Below are 23,227 nucleotides of genomic sequence, written 5' to 3'. Positions count from 1 at the left end.
GAGCTGATGGAAGTATATGGCCTGGAGTCAAAGAAATGGGGTCCCAGTGGGCAGTGAACTCAGGCTCATGACCTAGGCCACAAACCCAAGCAGTGGGTTACAAGCAGAGACCACACTTTGAGTATGATTGGTGTAGAGACTGCAGAGGCGAAAAGCTTCTCAGGGAGCTCCTAGCCCAGTAAAGGGCATGAGTACAGAAACAGGTGGTTTATAATACAGTGTGATAAACTTTAGATATGGACTATATTATAAAGGTGGGCTTCCCTGGTAGCTCAGTGGTAAAGAATCTGCCTGCATTGCAGGACATGGGTTGAATCCCTGGGTTGGGAAGAGCCTCTAGAGAAGGAAATACCAAACCATTTCAGTATTCCTGCCTGGGAAATCTCATGGACAGAGGATCCTGGAAGGCAACAGTCCATGGGGTTGCAAAGAGTCAGACATGACTTAGTGACTAAACAGCAACAATATAAAGATAGTATGAAGAGAATCATACCTACTATTGAGTATTTTCTGTATATCACAGTGAATGCATGGTGCATGCTGTTGTGTCTGACTCTTTGCCACCCCATGGACTGTAGCCCACCAGGCTCCTCTGTCCATGGAATTCTTCAGGCAAGAATACTGGAGTGGATTGCAATTTCCTTCTCCAGGGGATCTTTCTGAGCCAGGGTTGGAACCCAAGTCTCCTGCATTGGCAGGTGGATTCTTTATCATTGCTCAACCTGGGAAACCCATATCAGAGTATATATCCTCTAAATTGTATTAGGTATTTTCCACAAGTAAGCTAATTCAGTCCTCAACAATCCAAAGGTAAGCACCATTAGTATCAGCATTTTAGAGATGAGGAGACTAAAGCCCAGAGAGGTTAAGTAACTTGCTCAAGGAAAGGACAGATAGTAAGGAGCAGAGGTAGGCTTAGAATTAAAATCCAGTCCTGTACTCTTATTCACTATGCTACATCCTCAGAAAAGACTACAATCAACTCTTAGGTTGAGAGAGAGGGATGGAGAGAGAGAAAAAAAGAGCAATGTGGGGAGGAGAAAGAGAGAGATGGGGAGGGGAGAGAGAAGGAAAGAAATGATTAGGCAACAGATTCTAAAGATGACATCTGAGCTATGTATTGATGAAAAATAGAAAATAGCATACATTTGTATTGGGGGGCATTCTAGATATAGACTGTGATGACTTGGAAAATACTCCTTGATTGGGATTAACAGATGAAGAAGATAAAGGGTGGGGGTTGATAGAGAAGAATAAACAGACATTTCAAAAGGTCTAGTGCAGCCTAGCAAGGAGAATGTTTCCTTGGTGCTACCAAACAGACCACCACAAAAGTACCTGGGGCAGTGTCAAGGCCCTATTGAGATGGAAGGCACTACCAGACTGGAGCCGTCAGCTACATAATCTCTAGAGTCAGTCTGAGTTAATTTGCATCTCTTCCATTTATAAGCTATGAGGTCTCGGTCAATTTCCCCAACTACTTTGGGTATTCATTGTTCCTCTCGATCATTTGCTGGTCAGAGCATCTTCTCAGATTGCTGTTGTAATGCCTAAGTGAGGCAATACACATAGTCTCCACAGTACTGGACAAGCAGTAAATTCTTAATAAATTGTAATTTTATAAAACAGTAATTTCTAATATACCACATGTCAAGCATCATTCTAATATGGTGGGTTTTTTTTGTTTTTTTTTTATTTTTAGTTTTTTATTTTTTACATTTTAAAATCTTTAATTCTTACATGCATTCCCAAACATGAACCCCCCTCCCACCTCCCTCCCCATAACATCTTTCTGGGTCATCCCCATGCACCAGCCCCAAGCATGCTGCATCCTGCGTCAGACATAGACTGGCGATTCAATTCACATGATAGTATACATGTTAGAATGTCATTCTCCCAAATCATCCCACCCTCTCCCTCTCCCTCTGAGTCCAAAAGTCCGTTATACACATCTGTGTCTCTTTCCCTGTCTTGCATACAGGGTCGTCATTGCCATCTTCCTAAATTCCATATATATGTGTTAGTATACTGTATTGGTGTTTTTCTTTCTGGCTTACTTCACTCTGTATAATCGGCTCCAGTTTCATCCATCTCATCAGAACTGATTCAAATGAATTCTTTTTAACCGCTGAGTAATACTCCATTGTGTATATGTACCACAGTGGTTCCCCAGACCAGCGGATTCAGAATCATTTGGAAACTTGTTAGAAGGGTGCTGTCTCTGGCCCCATCCCAGAGCCATTGAATCTGAAAGTCAGGGGATGGGAATCAGCACTCTGTTTTAGCAAGTCCCTCCAGGTGATTGTGATGCCCACAAAAGATTGAGAATCATTGTTGTAAGCATTTCATGTGAATTGACTTCATTACTTTCTCATGGCAACCCAATGAGGTAGGTACTATTTTCTCTATTTTAAACATGAAGAAACTGAGGCATCAAAAAGGAAAGTAAGTGACAAAGGTGAGATAGCCAATAAGAAGTGGAAACAAAGTTTTTAACCTCATTTTAAAATTTTCAAAATTTCAAAAAATTTCTTCAGACAAGCCTTTCTGTCTCTTTTTACTTCCTCCCCTTTTCTGATATCATAGCCTGTTCCCATGTCTTTGTGCCTTTAGTGTTCTGCGCTAAAGCAAAACTACCACCTATTGCTTTATCTACACCTTTCTTGGACCCAGTTGCTCTCGAACATCCATAATGCTTGGCATGAGGCTAGTCAGAGATGAAGGGGTGGGTGTACTGGCCATACCACTGGAGTGATTCTTTGTGTATTGCTTGCTGAGGTAGAGAAGTCTGACATAGAAAACCCCATTGTCAGCAGTGTCAACTTAGATTACAAAGGACAGTGACTGTTTGGGGAACCATTAGACAAATTATTTTGACCTGCTCTAACAATTTAAATATCTTTCATTTTATTTTGCAAATAAAAAAATTTGAATTTCATCACTTGACCACACCATGAAACCATCTCTGGGCAGAAAGTACAATCCCGAGTGACCTTGAGCGATCAGATTTTTATCAATATGCTCTTAATCAGCAAGCATATTAAAGTCTGAATAGCATGAACTCTGCAGCCTGAAATGGTAATGGTGCCTGTTCTCCTTTCCTTAGTAAGCATACCTAACCTTCTTTATTTCTTAGCCACTTTGATGGATTCTTTTCAGGGCTGGCCAATATGTCATTAAAAAACACAGAATAAGCACTTTGAGCCAGATCTGAAGATTCTGATCATTTTGACCCCTACTAAAACTGGCTCCTCTTGAACAATTATAACAAATACTCTGCTAACTTTGGCTCTAAATATTCAGATGGAAGCCATGCCTTATCTCTATACAAAAGGAAAAGGGAAAACCTAATGATCATCAGGGAGTGGATCTTTGTCAGAGTTTCTTGCTGATTATGACCTTTCTGGAGAGAAAGTTAAAATATGTAAGTATGTAGGAAAATATCCGATATTGTCATAGCACTACAAAGGAAGATGGAGATTATAGTTAAAAGAAAGCAATTCCTAAAGAATCATATTATATTCTAAAATGTATTTTTGTACCTTAAATAAATATTTCAAAATATCCTACAAGCTCCCTCTTGACAGATTTTTAGAAAGAGGTGTGGTAGTCATTAGCTCTTGTTGTAAACACTTTTTTTATTGAGGGGAAATTCATGTAACAAAATTAATCATTTAAAGTGAATAATTCAGTGGCATTTAGTACATTTCAGTGTTGTGCAACCATGACCTCTATCTAGTTTGAAAACACTTTCATCACCTCAAAAGGAAACCCTTTACCAATTAAGTCATTATTCTCCACTCTCTTATCCCCCAAGCATCTGACAACAATCGATCTGCTTTCTATATCTTATGAATTTATTTATCCTTGATATTTCATAAAAATGGAATAATACATATAAAAGGAACAACATAATAGGTGACCCTTTGTGTCTGGCTTATTTCACTTTGCATGTTTTCAAGGTTCATCCATGTTGCATCATGTATCAGTACTTTATTCCTTTTTTATGGCTAAATAATATTTCATTATATATATTTACCAGAATTTGTTTACCCATCATCTGATGGATATTTGGTTTATTGTGAACAGTGCTGCTGTGAATTCATGTGTATTGTATTTGAATATCTGTTTTAAATTCTTTGGAGTATGAAACCCAAGAGTGAAATTGCTGGGTGATGTGGTAATCCTATATTTAACTTGTTGAGGAACAACAGTAGCTAAGTCAGTTTATGTTCCCACCTGGAGTGTATGAGGGCTCCAATTTCTCCAAATCCCCACCAACACTAGTTATTTTCCAATAATTTTTTTTTAGCTATCTTGGTGGTGGTTTAGTCACTAAGTTGTGTCCGACTCTTGTCACCCCATTGACTGTAGCCTGCCGGTTCCTCTGTCCATGGGATTCTCTAGGCAAGAATGTTGGAGTGGGTTGCCATTTCCTTCTCCAGGGGATCTTCCTGACCCAGGGACTGAACCCAAGTCTCCTGCATTGCAGGCAGATTCTTTACCAGCTTAGCTACGAGGGAAGCCCTTTAGCTATCTTAGTGGGTGTGAAATAGTAACTCATTGTGGTTTGTTTTGCATTCCCTAGTGACTAATGTTGTTGAGTATCTTTTCACGTTTTTGTTGGCCATTTGTATATCTTCTTTGTAAATGTGTCTACTAAAGTCCTTAGCCCATTTTTGAACTGAGTAGTCTCTTTTATTGTTGAGTTTTAAGATATATATATATATATATACACACTACATACTAGACTCAACAGATACATGATTTGCAATTTTTTTCTCATTCTGTAGATTGTCTTTTGATCACAATAATTTCATTCTACTCTTTTAAATCATGTTATTGTACTACATTTCTCCTTGATAAGAGAAGTAATGTGTGGAAGAGCTTCTAGGTGGAATTTCTAGGAGGTAGTGTGCTGTATGATGTAAGTAAACCCGAGTGAATGTCCCAGAAATAGGTAACACTCTAGATCACTTCTGTCAGCTTGAGTTCTGGAATGAAGACGACCTGTAGTACAGTCTACCAGTTAAGATCAGTTCAGTTCAGTTCAGTCCTTAGTTGTGTCTGACTCTTTGTGACCCCATGGACTGCACCACGCCAGGCTTCCCTGTCCATCACCAACCCCCGGAGTTTACTCAAACTCATGTCCATTGAGTTGGTGATGCCATGTAACCATCTCATCCTCTGTTGACCCCTTCTCCTTCTGCCTTCAATCTTTCCCAGCATCAGGCTCTTTTCCAATGAGTCAGTTCTTTGCATCAGATCACCAAAGAGTTTAGGCTTCAGTATTAGTCCTTCCAATAAATATTCAGGACTGATTTCCTTTAGGATGACCTGGTTGGACCTCATTGCTGTCCAAGGACTCTCAAGAGTCTTCTCCAACTCCACAGTTCAAAAACATCAGTTCGTTGGTGCTAAGCTTTCTGTCCAACTCTCACATACATACATGACTACTGGAAAAACCATTGCTTTGACTAGATGGGCCTTTGTTGGCAAGGTAATGTCTCTGTTTTTTAATATGCTGTCTAGGTTGGTCATAGATTTTCTTTCAAGGAGTAAGCGTCTTTTAATTTCATGGCTGCAGTCACCATCTGCAGTGATTTTGGAGCCCCCCAAAATAAAGTCTGTCACTGTTTCCCCATCTATTTGCCATGAAGTAATTTACATATAAGCAAAAAAGCTTTGTTTTAGTTTTAAATTTTCTTAAAGTTGCTTATTGAAGAGACAATTTTATGCCTCCATTAAGTATTCTTGACACTCTTGTCAATTATTAGTTGACTTAGTTCTCATCTTAAACTGAATCTCCCGACCCATGCAAACTACATTACAGAATTGGGGGCCTATGTAGATTTTATGCAGTTTTGCAAAGAAGGTGAGGATAGCTCAACAATTTCAGAAATTATTGTTCCTAGAATATGTCTTGTGGTAGAGAAGGACTGTACAGTATGGCCTCACAGGCTGTGTGCTACAACTGAATGACACTTCCAGGACTAGGGTCATGGGGTCCTCAAAATATGACCAATGGACCAAATCCAGCCACCACCTCCTTTTGTAAATAGTTTTATTTAAGCACATCCATATTTACTGATGCATGGCCTACAAGCTAAAAATATTTACTATGTGTTCCTTTATAAGAAAAACAAACAAAAAAGCCATCCTCTGACTTGAACAACATACAACAGACCTTGTCTTTAGGCCTTGTGGCCTTGTGAGAGTTGCTACATGTGCGGAAACTGACTTGAAATTGACTACCCTTACCTCTGTTGCTGCTGCTAAGTTGCTTCAGTCCTGTCCGACTCTGCGACCCCATAGACAGCAGCCCACCAGGCTCCCCCGTCCCTGGGATTCTCCAGGCAAGAACACTGGAGTGGGTTGCCATTGCCTTCTCTACCCTTACCTCTAAACAATAGAAATACAACAGGCTTTTTTTTTGCCCCTTTTACTTGCACTTGGGGAGCATGCAGATCAGTGACCATAGTTTCTATAACCATTAAGGGAAGAGGGTGTGGGTAGGACAGGAGTTCACAGACACACAGAACAAAGATGAGTGACTCACACTTGTTAGATTCCTCACACCATATTGTCAGCAACAGTTCTAAGTCACTATGAAAAACTGAGATAAATGGAAAGTCTTTGCATCCATGCAGGTTCTTGCTGCTTTATCTTCTGTTTTATGCTATTGTTGTTGTTCAGTCACTCAGTCATCTCCAATTGTTTGGGAACCCATGGACTGCAGCACTCCTGGCTTCCCTGTCCTTCACCATCTTGCGGAGCTTGCTCAAACTCATGTCCATCGAGTTGGAGATGCCATCCAACCATCTCACCTTCTGTCGTCCCCTTCTCCTGCCCTCAATCTTTCCCAGCATCAGGGTCTTTTCCAATGAGTCGGCTCTTTGCATCAGGTGGCCAAAGTATTGGAGCTTCAGTTTCAGAACAGTCCTTCCAATGAATATTCAGGGTTGATTTCCTTTAGGATTGACTACCTTGATCTCCTTGAAGTCCAAAGGACTCTCATGAATCTTCTCCAACATCATAGTTCAAAAGCATCAATTCTTTGGTGCTCAGACTTCTTAAGGGTCCAACTCTCACATCCGTACATGACTACTGGAAAAACCATAGCTTTGACTAGATGGGCCTTTGTCGGTAAAGTAATATCTCTGCTCTTGAATATGTTGTCTAGGTTTTTCATACCTTTTCTCCCAAGGAGCAAGTGTCTTTTAATTTCATGGCTGCAGTCACCATCTTCAGTGATTTTGGAGCCCAAGCTAATAGTCTCTCACTGTTTCCACTGTTTCCCCATCTATTTGCCATGAAGTGATGGGACTAGATGCCATGTTCTTAGTTTTCTGAATGTTGAGTTTTAAGCCAACTTTTTCGTTCTCCTCTTTCACTTTCATCAAAAGGTTCTTCAGCTCTTCTTCACTTTCTGCAATAAGTGTGGTGTCATCTGAATATCTGAGGTTATTGATATTTCTCCTGGCAATCTTGATTCCAGCTTGTTCTTCATTCAGCCTGGCATTTCTTATGATGCACTCTGCATACAAGTTAAATAAGCAGGGTGACAATATACAGCCTTGACATACTCCTTTCCCAATTTGGAATCAGTTCCAACTGCTGTACTGCATCTTGACCTGCATACCGGCTTCACAGGAGGCAGGTAAGGTAGTCTGGGATTCCCATCTCTTTAAGAATTTTTCAGTTTGTTGTGATCCACACAGCAAAGTCAAAGGCTTTAGCATAGACAGTGAAGCAGAAGTAAATATTTTTCTGGAATTCTCTTGCTTTTGAATAGATGGTTTTCTATATCTGTTGTACTTAAACTTAACATTTTAAAATTATACACACGTATCCATTAATCTGGAGAAGGCAATGGCACCCCATTCCAGTACTCTTGCCTGGAAAATCCCATGAACGGAGGAACCTGGTGGGCTACAGTCTGTGGGGTCACTAAGAGTCGGACATGACTGAGCGACTTCACTTTTACTTTTCACTTTCATGCTTTGGAGAAGGAAATGGCAACCCACTCCAGTGTTCTCGCCTGGAGAATCCCAGGGACGGGGGAGCCTGGTGGGCTGCCATCGATAGGGTCACACAGAGTCGGACAGGACTGAAGCTATTTAGCAGCAGCAGCATCCATTAATCACATTACTGGACGACAGTAAAAAAAGCAGATTTATCAATCTATATTGATGGCTAATAGTCTTATGAGGATGTATGGTATAAAAATATTTACTTGGAAAGTTGCACCTGATTACTTTTTCTAGGTGGTGAACTTGTTGAAGACAAAGACTATATCTTATACTGCTTTCACCTAAAGAGGATTAAGTGCTAGGCTGCTCAATAAAAGTTTGTGAATATGGAATAAAAATAACATAGTCTAACTGGGCAATCAAGCAAGATTGAATGTTTTCATTAATTCATTGCTTTAAGGAGGGAAAAATTCAGAAAATTTTCTACTTCTTATAATTTTATGTGTTCTCTTATAGAAAAAAATGTAAGTGAAATAGTAATAAACTCAAATAAGTGCAACTAGAATGGTGTATTTGCTGTTAAAAGCACACATAAGGCCTATTACGGTAGACTATATCCATGATCTGTAGTCATAGCCATATTCATAAAGAGCTCAGGGACTTAAGCATGCTTGAACTGCCCCAGACTAACAAGGCAACTCTGTGCTCTATTTCTTACAAATGGCCTGTCAAAAAAAGAAAAAGTCAGAGCCTGTCAATAGCAGAAAACTCAAGGTCCAATTACTCAGAAAGATGACGCTTTTTTATAAACTCAAATATGCTTTAGAACCAAATGTGAATTGTGATTCCAGTCTACAAAGTTGATTCATGAAAGGCAGTAAAGCTAGCATAATGCCAACTATATACTACATAGGGAGCCCCAGCTCTGCCTTGGTTCCTGACTCATTTGCAAAAGGTACAAAGCCAAAAGATTAATTCAATAATTCTTCCCACCATATGCCAGACACTATTGAAAGCATTATAAGTACAATGTTGAATACTATAAGCAAAGTCCATGCCCTCAGGGAGTCTGTATTCTACCTACTGGGGAAAGACATATTAAGTAATTAATTTGTTTCAATATAATAATCATATAATAAGTGATAAAGTACTGGGTGCTATGAAAGCATAGATGAATAATATTGAAATGACAGTGAGAGATCACGTCAGACCTCCCAGAAAAATTACACTAATATCTAATAGATGGATTGAAGTTGACTCAGCATAGAGGGAAGTGGGGAGCTGAGAAGAGTAGAGGTGAAGAATATTCCAAGGAAAGGGAACAACAAATGCAAAGGTACCAAGATGGAAGCAGCTACAGAGGGGAAATTAGAATTTTAGACAGAATAGATGAGTTTTCAGAAAAATGTATATTCACAAAAAATAACTTGAGAAATAGCCTGACTTAGTAGTCATGTATGGATGTGAGAGTTGGACTGTGAAGAAGTCTGAGCACTGAAGAATTGATGCTTTTGAACTGTGGTGTTGGAGAAAGCTCTTGAGAGTCCCTTGGACTGCAAGGAGATCCAACCAGTCCATTCTAAAGGACATCAACCCAGGGATTTCTTTGGAGGGAATGATGCTAAAGCTGAAGCTCCAGTACTTTGGCCACCTCATGGGAAGAGTTGACTCATTGGAGAAGACTCTGATGCTGGGAGGAATTGGGGGCAGGAGGAGAAGGGGACGACCGAGGATGAGATGGCTGGATGGCATCACGGACTCGATGGACGTGACTCTGAGTGAACTCCAGGAGATGGTGATGGACAGGGAGGCCTGGTGTGCTGTGATTCATGGGGCTGCAAAGAGTCGGACACGACTGAGTGACTGAACTGAACTGAACTGAACTACATAAAATTAGGCTTAAGAGGTAGGTAGAGGCGATGTCATGAATAGTTGTGTGCTGAACAGTTTGAACCACATTAATAATTTTAGAGCAATAAGATGTCATAAAAGGATTTTGAGCAAGATAATAGCATGATCAGATTTAGGTTTTCTTTAAAAATACCACCAGTCCCAGGAGTAGAGACAGAGTGAAGACAGGTTGCCCAGTTGAGATACAATTCACTTCTTTCCTTGGCCATGTTTTCATTTGTAGGGGGCATTGTGCAGTGTAATAACTACTACTGATGATAACTAGTAGCTTCACATGTAGTACATTCACATGTAGAAGAATGAAACCCCTACCCTATACCACTTACAAAAACTAACTCTAAGTAGACTAAATGTGAAATGAAAGACTAAAAAAACATAAAACTCCTAAAAAATGATAGGAAAAAAAGCTGCTTGACATGGGTTTGGCAATGATTTTTTGGATATGATACCTATGAGCAAAAGCCACAAAATAGAAAATACATATAGTGAGACTATATCAAACTAAAAAACTTCTATACAGCAACAGAAATGACCAACAAAATGGAAAAGCAACTAACTGAACAGGAGGAGATATTTGCAAATGATATATCTATTAAAGGGTTGATGTTCAAAATATATAAAGAACTTGCACAACTCAATTTCCAAAAAACCAGAAACATGAAAAGAGGATAAATATCCCTAATTATTAGAGAAATGCAAATCAAAACCTCAATAAGATATCACCTCACATCTGTCACAATGAAAGTGAAAGTCGCTTAGTCGCATCCGACTCTTTGTGACCCCATGGACTATACAGTCCATGGAGTTCTCTAGGCCAGAATATTGGAGTGGGTAGCCTTTTCCTTCTCCAGGGGATCTTCCCAACCCAGGGATTGAATCCAGGTCTCTTACATTGCAGGCAGATTGTTTACCAGCTGAGCCACAAGGGAAGCCGAAGAATATTTGAGTGGGTAGCCTATCCCTTCTCCAGGGGATCTTCCCAACTCAGGAACTGAACCAGGGTCTCCTGCATTTCACATGGATTCTTTACCAACTGAGCTATCAGGGAAGCCATCTGTCAGAATGGCTATTATCAAAAAGATAAGTGTTGGCAAAGATATGGAGTAAAAGGAACACTTGGGCACTGTTGGTGGGATTGTAAATTGGTTTGGCTCCTATGGAGAACAGAATGGAGTTTCCTCAAAAAATTAAAAATAGAACTATCATATGATTCAGCAATTCCATTTCTGGGAATATGTCTGAAGGAAACAAAAGCACTGTGTGGAAAGATATGTGCACCATCATGGTAAAATAATTATTTAAAATATCTAACCCATGGAAACAACTTAAGTATTCCTCAATGGATGAATGGATAAAGAAGTTGTAGTATGTATATTCAATGGAAACATTGTCCAACTCTTAAAAATGAAGAAATCCTGTCATTTGTGACAGCGTGGATGGAACTTAAGGGCGTTATGCTATGTGAAAAATACTGTACGTGAAATATAAAAAAAAAATTTCTTAAAAAAAGAGAGGAAGAAGGAAAAAACAAACTCATAGAAAAATAGACTAGATTTGTAGGTTATCAGAAATATGGATGGTGAAAGGGTAGGGGAATTGGATGAAGGCAGTGAAAAGGTACAGACTTCCAGTTATAAGATAAATACATTCTGGCAATGTAATGTGCAACCTAATGACTGTAGTTAACACTGCTGCTGCTGCTGCTGCTGCTAAGTCACTTCAGTCATGTCTGACTCTGTGCAACCCCACAGGCAGCAGCCCACCAGTATCCTCTGTCTCTGGGACTCTCCAGGCAAGAATACTGGAGTGGGTTGTCATTTCCTTCTCCAATGCATGCATGCATGCTAAGTCGCTTCAGTCGTGTCCGACTCTGTGCGACCCCATGGACAGCAGCCCACCAGGCTCCTCTGTTCACAGGATTTTCCAGGCAAGAATACTGGAGTGGGTTACCATTTCCTTCTCCAGTTAACACTGCTACAGGGTATATGAAAAATTTTAAGATAGTATATCCTAAGAGTTCTCATCATAAAAAGAAAAATTTCTTTTTTTTTCTTTTTAAAAATTTTGTATCTATATGAGGGCTTCCCCAGTGGCTCAGATGGTAAAGAATCCATCTGCCAATGCAGGAGACATTGGGTTCAATCCCTGATCCAGGAAGATCACACACGCTACAGAGCAACTAATAAGCCCACGTGCCACAACTATTGAGCCTGTGCCCCAGAGCCCAGGAGCCACAACTACTGAGTCCGTGTGCCAAAGCTACTGCAGCCTGTGTGCCCTAGAGCCCATGGTCCCCAACAAGAGGAGCCACCACAATGAGAAGCTCACACACGGCAACTAGAGAGTAGTCCGTGCTTGCCGCAACTAGAGAAAAGCCTACACATGCAATGAAGACCCAGTATTGCCAAAAATAAATAAATAAAAACCTCTTGTTAAAAAATTCTGTATCTATATGAGATGATGAATGTTAACTGAACATTGTAGTAATCATTTCACAATATATGTAAGTCAAATCATGATGCCATGTACTTTAAACTTATACAGTGCTATATCACAATTATACCTCAATAAAAATCAGGGGAAAAAATGAGAGCTAAAAGATAAGTACGGTAAAAGTAAGCTAAATAAAAGAAAGTGTTAGTTGCTCAGTTGTGTCTGACTCTTTGCAACCTCATGTAACCCGCCAGGGTCCTCCTTCCATGGAGTTTACCAGGCAAGAATACTGAAGTGGATAGCCAGGCCCTCCTCCAGGGGATCTTCCTGATCCAGGGGATCAAACCCGGTCTCCTGCATTGCAGGAAGATTCTTTACCATCTGAGCCACCAGGGAAGTCAAGCTAGGAAAAGAGGGAGGCAAAAAGTATCGTAGGCAGAGGAAACAATGTGTGCAAAGATTGGTATTTCAGAAAGAGCAGCATCCACGGTAGATACGATTCATAGCCTCAATATCTTTTCTTACCCAGAATATGATTTCAATTTTGTTCAGATATCCAAATCGATCTCTGGATAATCAGGAGAATTTTGATTAGTTTAAACTAGTGTGTGGCATTTCCTTGGTGACTATTATTTGTTTAGCCCAATACAATTTAAAGGGAAATATGTAGTCCATGCTTCAAGGAGAGATTTTCCTTTCTCTTTCTTGCTGGATGTGATTTAAACAACAACAACAACAACAACAACTTATAACCCTTATTTCCCTTACTACACCAGCCTTAACATGACAAACTGTGGGGAGCTTAACACAAAACTGAAATAAACTGAACTATTTCATAGTAGTAATTGAGTGACTTGATTTCTATCATATCTAGAGCCTTCTATTCTTTGGACTTCTAGTTTCAATTCATATTCTCATTACTTGAGCTAGTTTGAGTACGTGTTTTCTGTCTAAAGTCACAAGTATTCTAACTGATAGAGTATTTGACAGGGTAGAAACAATTCAGTATAACAAGACTATGAAGTAAAACAAAATACAGCTGGAGGAGCAGGCAGAGGCTAAGTCTGTGGGCCTTGTTTCTGCAGGCAATACACACTAAGTTCAGGGCATCTATATAGAAAGAGTTCTTCCACCAAAGGCACACAGTGAGGGAGAGAAAGATATAGCAGACTTACGCCATTTAGAACTTTGTTCTTATAAACACCAAAGCTCAGTCCATTTAGTTACTTTATTGTGGTTACATTACATGCATTTTATTTTTATTCTATATCAGAGATAAGTTATATATTTTGTGAGGGTTGAGTAAGTGCCTTTTGAGTACAGTAAGGGATATGGAAATAATACTGGAGAGCTTGATACTGTTTAGGGGTCACAGTCAAATCCTAAAGGCCTTTAAAAAATTATTCCAGGATGAAAAAAAAAATGTAATAAGGTAGGAAGAACTGATCTAGAGGATCAAAACTTTCCAATTACATGAAGAACAGATCAAATAAAATGAAAAACCAAAGTTTAGAAGAAAACTGTTAGCTGAAAAAGGTCAATATAATACAAAATAAATTAGGCAAGATCAGACATTTCCTGATTAAATTTTTAAAATTCATGTCTTATGAATATCTAGCTATGTAAAACATTACCCTATTTACATTACTGATATTTTCAGGAGAAAGAATCAAGAAATACCTAACACTGACAAGATAAAAATAGGTATATATATGGCAGAAACCAACACAATATTGTAAAGCAATTATCCTCCATTTAAAACTAAATTTTAAAAAAGCACTTTAATCTAAAAAAAATTTTTTTTAAACACAAAGGTAAATTTGTAAGATGCTTAATTTCTTCCAAATATCTGAACAAAAAACAAAGAAAAATATAGTACATTAAATCAACAGCATAAAGATATGAAAATATTAAAGCAAAAAGAGGCTATTGAGGATAAAGCAAATATAAATGAGTTAACTCCTCTAATAAAGTTTCCGACTGAATTGACAAGAAAATACTATTTGCAACTTATGAGAGACATCTAAAGTACCTTAGAAGTTAAAACTAGTTTTTAAATGAGCAAAGATATAATAGAAAAATATAATAAAATGTATAGGTGGTGATGAATAATAATCAAAGAAGAATTCAATAAATGAGGCAGAGTCACTTTACATTGAAAAACTAGGATATGGTCAGTGAATAGCCTTACATAGTAATTAACAGTGTGGCCAGATTCTGCACTACTATTTTCACATGCATTAACTAATTTAATTTTCAGAACAACACAATGTGGTAGACATGGTAATTATTCCCATTTTACAGATGAAAAAACTGAGTACAGGGAAGTTCAATGAATTGTTCAAAGTACTCACTGTTAAGAGCACATCTGGGATTTGGACCCAGGTCTTTATGACTTGAAGAGCACTGAGACACTACCTTATTGTATCTGAAAGGTTAATCCTTGCTTACTAAAAATGCAAACTCCAGAAGTCACCTCAGATGTATTCTAGAGCTCTGAAATTTGAATTTTAACAAGTACTCCAGTCTATTCTTATGCATGCTAAAATTTGAGAGCTGCTGCACTACATGTGCTATGTCCAAGAAAATGAGACAAACACAATTTAAGTGGAAATCTCTAATCTGCCTTTTCTGTCTTAGATTAAGTAGAAAGAACAATAAATGATTTAAATATTAATCAGGCTGTCATAACAAACTAAAACTACAGAGAATATATATTACTTTCAACCACTCTTTTTACATTTACAAAACTGATCATACATTATATTCTAAAAGAAAACAAATCTAAAATCTGTGATGATAAAGACCACAGTATTTGATCACAATCTGCTAAAACTAAAATTTAACAACAATTGAAAGGAAAAGACACAACTAGTTATAATTAAAAGCAAAACACATTCCTAAATAACTACAGATTGTCCCTAACTTATAATGTTCAGACTTAAGATATTTTGACTTTACAGTGGTGTAAAAGCAGTACACACTGAGTAGAAACTGTACTTCAAATTTTATATTTTGATGTTTTCCTGAGCTAGTGATATGTGGTGTGATATGCTTTCATGATGCTGGGCAATGGCAGCCAGCCCCAGGTCCCAGTCAGTCATGAGATCATGAGGATACACAACTGACACAGTTACAAAGCATACACGGTTCTGTTTTTCACTTTCAATATACTATTGAATAAGTTACAAGAGATATTAAATACTTCATTATAAAAGAGGCTTTGCGTTAGATTATTTTGAACAAATGTAGGCTAATGTAAGTGTTCTAACCACACTGAAGGTAGGCTAGGTTAAGTGATGATGTTCTGGAACTCAGGTGCCTTAGATGCATTTTTGACTTAACAATATTTTAAACTTATAATGGGTTTAGTGAGATGTAGCCGCATGGTAAGTTGAGGAAGATCTGTATTTAATCAACTAAGAAAATCCATAGATACAACTATAGAACTACAATGAGAATAATAAACATAAAAATGTTTGAGTCCACCCACCAAAATGAGAAAGATAGAAAATAACAAGTGTTGGGCTCGTGAGTTTTGCGCCTGCCATGGCAGCACTGAACCCGCAGGCTGCTGATTGTCCTTAGCAGTGGCTGCGGTCGCAGCCTCCGTACTTCCGCCCGGCCTGCAGACACCGGAGAGGTGCTCCTGCCGTGGCCATAATGCACGGGGACACACAGACCTTCCAGGGGAGTGAGTTGGCAGCACCCGGCTGGCCTCAGCATCACGCCTGCTCTGTCCACAGGCTCAGGGAGCAACACAGGTCTGTATGAGCTGTTGGTGGCTCTGCCAGCCCAGATGCAGCCACACGTGGATAGCCAGGAAGACCTGACCTTCCTCTGGGATGTGTTTGGTGAAAAAAGCCTGCATTGACTAGTCAAGATTCATGAGAAACTTCACTACTACGAGAAACAGAACCCCATGCCCATCCTCCAGGGAGTGGCAGGCTTGGCCAATGATCTGGCGGAGGAGCTTCAGAACAAGCCAATAAACAGTGAGATCTGAGAGCTGCTGAGAAGCTACTGTCAAAACCCAAGGTGAAGGCTTTGCTCTCTGTGCATGAGACTGTGGCTCAGAAGAAATCCTGTATTGCCTCCTATGCCCGATGACACTGATGATGAGGAAGACTTGGTGAAAATCATCTGCCCCGCCAAAAATAGAGAACCACTGAGAGCCACTATTAAAAAGGATGAACAGACTGGGGCCATCATAGTGGCCAGGATCATGAGAGGAGGAGCTGCAGACAGAAGTGGTCTTATTCACATTGGCGATGAATTTAGGGAAGTGAATGGGATACCTGTTGAGGGTAATAATCCAGGAAATCATCCCGATCTTGGCTCAGTCTCAGGATGCAATAACGTTTAAGATTATACACAGCATTAAAGAAGAGAGGCCATTGAAGGAAGGCAAGATGTTTATCAAAGCCCTCTTTGACAATGACCCTAATGAGGATAAAGCAATTCCATGTAAGGAAGCCGGGCTTTCTTTCAAAAAGGGAGATATTCTTCAGATTATGAGCCAAGATGATGCAACGTGGTGGCAAGGAAAGCGTGAAGGAGATGCCAACCCCAGAGCAGGACTGAATCCCTCTAAACATTTCCAGGAAAGGAGACTGGCTCTGAGGCGACCAGAAATATTAGTCCAGCCCCTGACAGTTTCCAGTAGGAAATCATCTCCTTTTAGAAGAACTTTCCATCTTAGTAGGAAAGATAAGAAAACAAATTAGTCCATGTATGAGTTCAAGAAGAGTGACCAGTATGACACAGCTGATGTGCCCCCTTATGAGGAAGTAACACCATATCACAGGTAGACAAACGAGAAATACAGACTTGGTTGGTATTGGTTGGTCCTGTTGGAGTAGGTTTGAATGAAGTGAAACAAAAGCTGCTGATCAGTGACACACAGCAATACGATGTGACAGTGCCCTATACTATTAGACCAAGAAGAAGCTAGGAGAGTGATGGTGTTGAATATATTTTCATTTCCAAGCATTTGTTTGAGATGAAATAACAAGTTTATTGAGTATGGTGAATATAAAAACAGCTATTACAGCACAAGTATAGACTCAGTTCGGTCTGTCCTGGCTAAAAACAAAGTTTGTTGGATGTTCAGCCTCATACAATGAAGCACTTAAGGATACTAGAGTTTAAGCTGTATGTGATATCTATAAAGCCTCTGTCAATAGGGCGTTTGAGGGAGACAAGAAAAAATGCAAAGATTATCTCAGGCAGAGACAACCAAGGTGCTGTGAAGCCCTTTATGGAAGACAACTTTCAAGAAATGATTAAATCTGCTCAGATAATGGAGAGTCAGTATGGTCATTTTTGGGACAAAACTACAGTAAATGATCTATTTCTGCTCTATTGACTATGCCAAAGCCATTGACTGTGGGGATCACAATAAACTGTGGAAAATTCTGAGAGAGATGGGAATACCAGACCACCTGACCTGCCTCTTGAGAAACCTATATGCAAGTCAGAAAGCAACAGTTAGAACTGGACATGGAACAACAGATGGGTTCCAAATAGGAAAAGGAGTACGTCAAGGCTGTATATTGTCACCCTGCTTATTTAACTTATATGCAGAGTACATCATGAGAAATGCTGGACTGGAAGAAGCACAAGCTGGAATCAAGATTGCCGGGAGAAATATCAATAACCTCAGATATGCAGATAACACCACCCTTATGGCAGAAAGTGAAGAGGAACTAAAAAGCCTCTTGATGAAAGTGAAAGAGGAGAGTGAAAAAGTTGGCTTAAAGCTCAACATTCAGAAAACGAAGATCATGGCATCTGGCCCTGTCACTTCATGGGAAATGGATGGGGAAACAGTGGAAACAGTGTCAGACTATTTTTCTGGGCTCCTGGGTCCTGGGTGTTCTTTGGAAGGAATGATGCTGAAGCTGAAACTCCAGTACTGTGGCCACCTGATGTGAAGAGTTGACTCATTGGAAAAGACTCTGATGTTGGGAAAGATTGAAGGTGGAAGGAGAAGGGGATGACAGAGGATGAGATGTCAAATGGCATCACCAACTCGATGGACGTGAATCTTAGTGAACTCTGGGAGTTAGTGATGGACAGGGAGGCCTGGTATGCTGCAGTCTATGGGGTCGCAAAGAGTTGGACATGACTGAGCGACTGAACTGATAGTAAATGATGATCTCGCTGTGGGCTTCAATGAGCTGAAAACAACTTTTGAGAAATTGGAGACAGATACTCATTGGGTTCCAGTGAGCTGGTTACATTAGTAACTAAGGGCCAGTCTATGTCTGACGCAAGATGCAGCATGCTTGGGGCTGGTGCATGGGGATGACCCAGAAAGATGTTATGGGGAGGGAGGTGGGAGGGGGGTTCATGTTTGGGAATGCATGTAAGAATTAAAGATTTTAAAATGTAATAAATAAAAAAAAAAAAAGTTTTCCTAATTATCTTTTTTTTTATTTTTTTGTGGAGTGCATGATTAAATCAGTTACCATTTTGGTGGTAGGGTTTTTAAAATCTATATCACTGTTAGAGATGTACAATCTTGGTTAAAACTGAATGTTTGTTTTGTATCTTTTTACAGTCTTATTTCAAACACAGTGTTTGAGTATAAGATCCAGAATTAAAATGTACTCAGTACTATATTCTGAGCAGAACTTTGAACCTTCTGACTGTCTTGAATACAGAGCTCTTACCTCCAAGAGGAGGTTGAGCTTTTTATAGAGAGAGTTAGCTAGAGAATGTTCATGGGTATCCAGTGCTTCCGCTGGTCTCAGACGTGGTCGCTGCCTTTGCATTTGCATGTTAGCCATGGAAGATGCTATGTTTACAGCCTTGAGCAACTCTAGACAAGACAGTTTAGGTGTAGTTTGGGTGGATCATCATAGATGCATGTGGACTGGCATTAAGGTGGAGTCCTCTTACTATCCTAAAAGTGTGACCGTTTCTCTTACATAGACACAGTATAGTCACAGTGTGTGCACTCAAGAATCTCTCTTTAAAGGAATTATTGAAAATCTGCCTTAGTGAGTGGCCTTCATGTTATAGTTTGAGAAGGTTTTGTGAGTACATATACCAGTGACTCAACAAATGCTTAATAAGGGAAGGTAGGCTTTGAAAATTATTATATATGAAACTAAAAACCTTTCCTTATGGCTTAATCATAGTTAGAATGGTAATTACACACCCTAAAGCACTGATTTCAGAGGACAATTTTATTTATAAATTCTCAGACATTTCTTTCTGGACTCACCTGGTTTTGCATTTTCCCAGTAGATTACAAGAGTGAATCCTATTCTAAATGTAGGTTTTACATGTTACTGATACAGTTAAAGAAAATGTGATCATTTTCCCAAATATGTGCAGTTGATCACCATATTTAAATTGCACTATAAGATGTATTTTAGAAAACTGTTCATGTAATGTTAACTTATGTCTGTCATCAAAATATTTCTTAACATTGGCCACATACCATCCTAATCTTGCTGTTTTTAAAGAAGTTTAAGAAAGACTCTTCAAAAAAATAATTAATTTTTATTTTAATTGGAGGCTAATTACTTTACAATATTGTAGTGGATTTTGCCATACATTGACATGCATCAGCCATGGGTGTATGATATTGTGAATATGTAGATGGGATCTCTCACTTTTCTTTGATACTAGTGATCTTCAGCAAGTAAATTATATAGCCCAAGATACTAGAAATGTGCATGGTTGTATAAGAGAATGTGTGTCCCATTCTTGCATGCAGTAAGACCCTGCCACTCAGAATCATTGCATCTGTGACTTTCAAACAGAAAAAAATTTTTTTTTGATTTCTAAAGAGTTTAGATGTCCTGTTTAAAGAAAAATAAGTGTAGTGAAATTTTATGTTTATCAAGTATTTGAAAGGCATATTTTTTAAAATTATCAAATGAGGCTATTCATAAAACAGATTGTATATAAAGATGTTGTAACTTAAAATTGTAGCTTTTTAAGTCAGGGTCAACATTCCATGTAAATATTTTGACCTTTGTACTCAGATCCACACGTGTGCTCTGTGCACGTCTGATAGCATGAGTCACCGGATTTCCTTCATGTGTGTGAGATTTCATGCCTGATACACACTCGCAGCTAAATAGTCAGATAACCAATGTTACCTGACGGCCTCATCCAGACAGCAAGTTCTAAGTTAATTAAGTAAACAGCAACCAATTCAATTTAATAAGGGTTTGGGGGTTGCCAAGTCTAATACTGAAGCCATACTTCATGGTTGTGTGGCTGGTCTAAGAAAGTACAAGTCTTCCTTGGATGGTTTGTGTAGGATATTCTTTTTGAACACTGATTGAAATTTCCAATAAATTGATTTCCTAGGGAATGAATTATAATTTAGGTAGTCCGAATTCTTTGTTCAGAAATAGAACATGGTTTGTTTTTGTGTTTTGCCTCAATTATTTACTGTGGAGGTAGAGATCCTGTGATAAAAATGGAATCCCTTTTGGTGGCAGGGGTGGTGATGGAAGTGTTATAAAAATAGAATTGTCCAGTCTCTCTCACTTTTTACAGTAGAGCTGAACAATATTTTTTTTAAATAATGAAAAGGGGAAATTCAGCAATTTGAAAAATCTTTCATCAGTAGTACACATGTGCAGCCTTGCTAGTGATGTCCACATGGCCACCTTGATACTTCTTAGAAAGAGATTCAGTTCTCTTTAATTTAGTAAGGCAGGGCTAGTAGCTCCATAGGCTTGGTGATAAATGTTGCAAAGGGCTCTTGATCCTATACTTGGTGTACCCCTGGATCCCTCTTGAGGGAGGAGAGACTGGTTCTTTAGGCAGCCTGCTCCCAAGACAATGTGAGCCACTATTTGAGAGAACAGGAATATTTACTTTTTTTTAAGTCCAAATATTTAATATCCAAAGTTAAGAAGATAAGTCTGTATTCCCATCATTAACAAACTGGACTCTGGTTTAAGGTAAAATTGAAATACCATTTATTACCATTATTTTACTTACCAGTGTAGACATTCAGTTCAGTTCAGTTGCTCAGTCGTGTCTGACTCTTTGCGACCCCATGAATCGCAGCACACCAGGCATCCCTGTCCATCACCAACTCCTGGAGTTCACTCAGACTCACGTCCATCGAGTCAGTGATGCCATCCAGCCATCTCATCCTCTGTCGTCCCCTTCTCCTCCTGCCCTCAATTACTCCCAGCATCAGAGTCTTTTCCAATGAGTCAACTCTTCGCATGAAGTGGCCAAACTATTGGAGCTTCAGCTTTAGCATCATTCCTTCCAAAGAACACCCAGGGCTGACCTCCTTCAGAATGGACTGGTTGGATCTCCTTGCAGTCCAAGGGACCCTCAAGAGTCTTCTCCAACACCACAGTTCAAAAGCATCAATTCTTCGGTGCTCAGCCTTCTTCACAGTCTAACTCTCACATCCACACATGACCACAGGAATGTGTAGTCATTATTGATATCTTTAAGGCTGATCTTCCTGGTATCATGTAATGACTGAATGTATCTAACTTGTAATAATTTAAAGTTGACAAGCATATAAAGGAAAACTATGTTGTTAAAAGTTTCCTGAAGATATAGATTATTATTTATTTTCTTTTTGACTAGTAAGAGTTTACAATTAAAAGTAATGGGAAAACATTGAGTGTAATAAAGTATCTTCAAATTAAAAAAAAAACAAACAAGTGCTGACAAACTATAGAGCAAGTGAAACTGTCACTCATTGCTAATGGGAGTGAAATGGGTATAATCACATCAGAAAATGGTTTGGTAGTATTTACTTATGCTAAAATTATATGCATACTCTATGATACGGCAGTTCCTCTCTTAGATTAATAACCAAAACACTGTGCTCACGTGCTCATCCATACTCAGTTGTGTCGACTTTTTGCTGTCCCATAAACTGTAGCCTGCCAGGCTCCTCTGTCCATGAGATTTCCCAGGCAAGAATACTGAAGTGTCTTGCCATTTTCTACTCCAGGGGAATCTTCCCAACCCAGGGATTGAACCTGTGTCTCCTGCATTGACAGACAGATTCTTTACCACTGAGCTACCTGGGAAACCTGTTCATATGCTCACCAGACCCCAAATAGAAATTTCCTAAATACTCAATGTAGAATGGATAAATGAATTGTAGTATGCTTACACAACTGAATATTATAGAGTAAGAGAGTTAACAACCTACAACTAACTATGTGAACAATACAGATGAATCTTATAAATATAATGTTGCATGAAAGAAAGAAACCACATATAAATGCATACATTCTGTATAACTACAAAAACAGTCAAAACTAATCTATGCTGTTATAAATTAAGATAGTGGTTACTTTGGTGGTAGTGACTAGAAAGTGTTCCAAAATGGGCTTCTGGGATGCTGGTATTATACACGTGTAAATAGAAAGAGAGCATGATACAAAATCATTTATGTTTCTACTTTTAGAAAATATATATTTTTGAATATACATTAAAACGTTCGTGTAGTAGACAGAATAATGCCTGCCTCCCCAACCGAAGATGCCTATCTCTCTCTCTCTCTCCTAGAAGTGTTTGTCACAAAATTCATGTTGCTGTCCAAGGGAGTCTCCAGGTAAGAATACTGGGGTGGGTTGCCATTCCCTTCTCCAGGGGATCTTCCCAACCCAGGGATCAAACCCAGGTCTCCTACCTTGCAGGTGATTCTTTACTTCACCACAGAAGTCTCTAAAGATGCCTTTGCATGCCCTGATTTTCAAAACCTGTGAGTATGTTCCCTTATGTGGTAAAAAGAACTTTGCACATGTGATTATGTTTAAGGGCCTTAAAATGGGGAGATTATCCTGGGTTATTTGAATGAGCTCAGTCTAATAACATGGGTCTTTCAAAGCAGAGAATCCTTCTCTGCTGTGGTCAGAGGAAGCTATATCTATGGAAGGCACAGAGAGATAACA

The 23,227-nt window shown here is 39.1% G+C and overlaps 1 pseudogene; it reads left to right on the top strand.

Moving 5' to 3' along the window:
- The window catches only part of LOC138930889 (MAGUK p55 subfamily member 7-like), an 81,190-nt pseudogene extending 62,625 nt beyond the window's left edge, over positions 1 to 18,565 (top strand).
- The last annotated feature ends 4,662 nt before the right edge of the window (positions 18,566 to 23,227 follow it).

Source organism: Ovis canadensis, chromosome X, assembly GCF_042477335.2.
Source record: "Ovis canadensis isolate MfBH-ARS-UI-01 breed Bighorn chromosome X, ARS-UI_OviCan_v2, whole genome shotgun sequence".
In the NCBI taxonomy this organism is placed as follows: domain Eukaryota; kingdom Metazoa; phylum Chordata; class Mammalia; order Artiodactyla; family Bovidae; genus Ovis; species Ovis canadensis.
The sequence above is the reverse complement of the archived record's forward strand: the minus strand, read 5'-3'. Positions and strand labels throughout refer to the sequence as shown.